Source organism: Vigna umbellata, chromosome 5, assembly GCF_029865625.1.
Source record: "Vigna umbellata cultivar VRB3 chromosome 5, Vumbellata_1.0, whole genome shotgun sequence".
Classification (NCBI taxonomy): Eukaryota; Viridiplantae; Streptophyta; class Magnoliopsida; order Fabales; family Fabaceae; genus Vigna; species Vigna umbellata.
The window spans coordinates 43,662,789-43,666,958 of NC_142169.1; the positions used below are offsets into that span (position 1 = coordinate 43,662,789).

Below are 4,170 nucleotides of genomic sequence, written 5' to 3' on the forward strand. Positions count from 1 at the left end.
ATGTAGAATGGGTGCATGTGTTAACTTATGCTTCAAGGTCTCAAAGGCTAGACTTTGCTTTTCATCCCACTTGAATGACACATCTTTCTTTAAAAGTTCATTGAGGGGAGCAGCAATAGTAGAGAAATTTTCTACAAATCGTCTATAGAAACCTGCTAGACCTAGAAAACTTCTTACTTCTCCCACTGTTTTCAAGACAGGCCACTCTTGGATAGCGTTGATTTTGCTAGGATCAACATGTACACCTTCTTTCCCAACTTTGAATCCCAGAAAAATGACACTCTCTTGACAAAAGGTACATTTGTCAAAGTTGGCAAATAAGTGATGTTGTCGAAGTAAAATCAAAACTTTCCTCACATGGTGAAGATGTTCTTTAAGACCTTTGCTATAGATTAGAATGTCATCAAAGTAGACTACAACAAAGCTGCCGATGTATTCCTGAAGGACATGATTCATTAGTCGCATGAATGTACTAGGAGCATTGGTTAAGCCAAAAGGCATGACTAACCATTCATAGAGGCCAAATTTGGTCTTAAAAGCGGTTTTCCATTCATCTCCGTCTTTGATTCTTATTTGATGATATCCACTTTTAAGATCAATCTTGGTGAACATGTTTGCTCCATGTAACTCATCTAACATATCGTCCAACCGAGGAATAGGGTGCCTATACTTGATTGTAATGGTGTTGATAGCCCTACAATCTGTACACATTCGCCAAGAACCATCTTTCTTTGGGACTAACAACACTGGCACGACACAAGGGCTAAGACTTTTTTGTATCCACCCTTTTTCCAATAAATCATGGACTTGCCTCTCTATCTCTTTGGTTTCTGTAGGGTTAGTCCTATAAGTTGGCCTATTGGGAAGACTAGCTCCAGGGATCAAATCAATCTGATGTTCAATTCCTCTAAGAGGTGGAAAACCACTTGGAACCTCTTTAGGAAATAAATCATCAAATTCTTTCAAAAGTTTTTGTAACCCTTTGGGAAGAGAATCAAGTGGATGATTTATGGAAACAAGTGCCTCTTTGCAATAGAGAAGAAAGTGAGGTTGTCCAAGAAAAAGATTTTTAGATTGTTTTGTTGGGACAACTACATTGGTTGAGGCACTTTCTAACAAACTCAAATTCGTCTCTTTCGAAACTGCTTTATTTTTGAGCTTTTTCACACCATCCAATTTTTTTTTTAAGTATTATTTGATCCTCTCGTATTTGTGATGGTGTAAGAGGGCTCAAGATAATCTTTTTGCCTTTGTGTTGGATGGTGATCTTGTTGGTGACCCCATCATGCAAAGCTTGTTTGTCATATTGCCAAACAAGAACCACTATCCACAATCATAGAACAAGTTTTATCAAAAACTTTGCAGCGTGTGTGGAATAGGTTTTCTCGTTGAGATTGTTCTAACTCAACATGCTTTGCTTCAAGGAGTCTCCTAACCATAAGAAGATCTCCATCACAAGGTGGAGCTTCATGTTCCTCTTCAGATGAGGACAACTCAGATGCACTAGAGGTTGATACCTCACTATGAGTTTCATGCTCAAGGATATAGGTTGACTTTTTGAAGTGACACTCAGTTGAATAGTGTCCTCTAGCTCCACATTTAAAACATCTAGTCTCCCTACCCTTGGGATCTCTAGTTTGCTCTCTTGGAGGCCGTTGTTCCTTTCCTTTAGAGTTCTCTTTTTCTTTTCTTAGCTCTCTATCCTTGCTTTTGATCTTATCTTTCTCTCGTTCTCACTCTCTCTCTTTTGATTCTTCATATCTTGGAAAACTACCCTCCCTCTTAAGATCTCTCCTATATGAAGATGTAGTAGGGTAGGATCTATTTGTGGAAGCTTTTCTTCTGTTTTGTTCTTCCACTCGCACACATAGCTGGACAAAGTCATTTAGATCTAAGTAAGGTAAGAGTGCAACCTTATCTCTAATCTCATAGTTTAATCCACTCTGGAATCTAGCTATGGTGAATCGCTCCTCTTCTTTTATCCCAGCTCTTAACATGAGTAATTCTAACTTTTGCCGGTATTCCTCAACACTCATGTTTCTTTTTTGAAGTCGATGAAGCTTGTCCATGACTTCTCTAGCATAATAGGTTGGGACATGCCTTCTGTGTAAGGCTGCTTTCAATTCATTCCAGTATTGGATGGTGTAGTCGCCATGCATCTTTTGATCTCTTATGATGGATGTCCACCAATAGAGGGCTTCTCCTTGAAAGGTCAAAGTAGCTAAGGTCACTCGCCTCCTATCATCTATGTGGTAGCACTCAAAAATCTGTTCGACCTTCATCTCCCACTCAAAGTATTCTTCTACATTGTCTCGTCCAAAGAAGGGTGGAAGGTCAAGTTTAGGTTCCACAGGATGGTCTCGATGGTTATGATGACGCCTAGGAGGGCGTTGATAGTGATCATAAGGGTGATAACTATGGTGATCACTATGTTGGGAATGATCATCATGATCATGGTTTTGCCGATGAGAGTGATCCCCTTGTGAATGCCCTCTTTGAATGAGAGTAAGATTGGCGACCATTTGCCTTAGTTCATGTAACTCAGCCTTGGTTCTATTGAGTTCTTCTCTCAACTCTATGTTGTCCTGATCATGATTGGTGTTACCTTGAACACTAGAGTGACTCATGCTTGTGAAGTAGAGAAAGTGTTTTCACAAAATTTGAAAGCCTTGCACAAGTATGAATCAAAACTTTTGGAAAAGAGGATTTGTTTGTATTTGGTGAATGACTTCTATAGAGATTCTAAAGGTGAAGAAATCGAATAGCTCCCAGGAAGGAGAGGTGAGTCACAACGGACAAGCTTAGAAACCTTGTCCTTCCTTAGCCAGAGTGTCTCCTGACGTTTCTGACCCAAGTTTCTAGGTAGAAGTCTTTCAAAACCTTTTGGAATGTAACGATGTTATGCCCCTAATAAACCAAACAAAGGTTTGTCGATATGGTAGCGCACCTAGCTATCACGGAGACGTAGAACACAAATATTCAACAAGAAAAAGAAAGGAAGTATGAAATGAATGGAAAAAGAAAAACGGCCCTAAGTGACAGTGCAAATGACACTTGGAGCCACTTGACACACTTCCACACTAAGATGCGCAACTAGACTACTACAATGTTTAATGGAGTACTTGGAATTTCTTGATAAGCATTTTCCCAAGTAACTCAAGTTTCAAAAGCAAAGAAGAATTTACTACAAAGGTTCCGTGATAGAATGCCACTTATACAATGAAGTGTAAGACAATGTAAACAAAGCCAAGTGTGGCAGCAACAGCTAAATAAATGAGTTGAAATGTAACTTTAAAGTGGTGTTTTTCTGCTGCAAGGAAGTGCTTGACAACCAATGGAAATTGCTCTTGAAGTCCACTTGAAGCAATGTTAGCAAGACCTCCACTCCTTAAGATGCTACCCCTTTGATAAGGCCTAGTTGGATGTTAAAACTCCACCACCAAATGATATTCCAGCACACCAAAATTCACAAAACCCGTGAGTGATGAAAAGCAAGGTGCATCCAATTTAAATGCAGAATTAATATGACAACAGATATGGAAGTCAAGAAAAGGTGATTTCTAAACACTTTGGGGCTGGAATAAAGGCTAGCACACAAAAGGAATGTAAGATAGGGTCTAGAACAGATTAGAAAAGCAAGAAAAAACTCAAAACAAAGAGCAAATTCAAGTGCAGTGAATGTGTTTGATGAAAATGCCAAACTGTTTGACAAAATGCCACAAAGAACAGCAGATTTTGGTGTTTTCTGGTTTTGGATTCGTGAACACTGGATTGCAGGGTTTATGTGCTTTTTGATGCTTTGAATTCACTTGTATAATGATTCAAAAATGGTTGGAACAGAGTCCCCTAGCTTTTGCCAATCCAAATTTCAAATTGAAACTTTTAAAGTATAGAAAACAGCAAAGAAATGCATACTACACCAAAAATGTGGCTGGAAAATTGGAACAACAGTGTGCAAAACAAATGGCAGTGTATCAAAGGCTCCAATGATATGTCAAACAAGTTTATCACAAATTTTGATGTGTACAAACACTTAGACAGGAAAGAATGATACAACAGCAGCAAATCAGTAGTGCACTTCCCAATTTAGACAAATTAGATGTTTTAGGAAGTGATTTGGCACAAAGGTGTAAAAATGACCAAATGAACAGTAAAGATGAACTTTGATGC

General features: G+C 38.8%; 1 pseudogene; it reads right to left on the reverse strand.

Moving 5' to 3' along the window:
* Positions 1-1,301: 1,301 nt before the first annotated feature.
* LOC148198426 (uncharacterized) lies at positions 1,302-2,627 on the reverse strand (annotated as a pseudogene).
* Between the last annotated feature and the right edge of the window lie 1,543 nt (positions 2,628-4,170).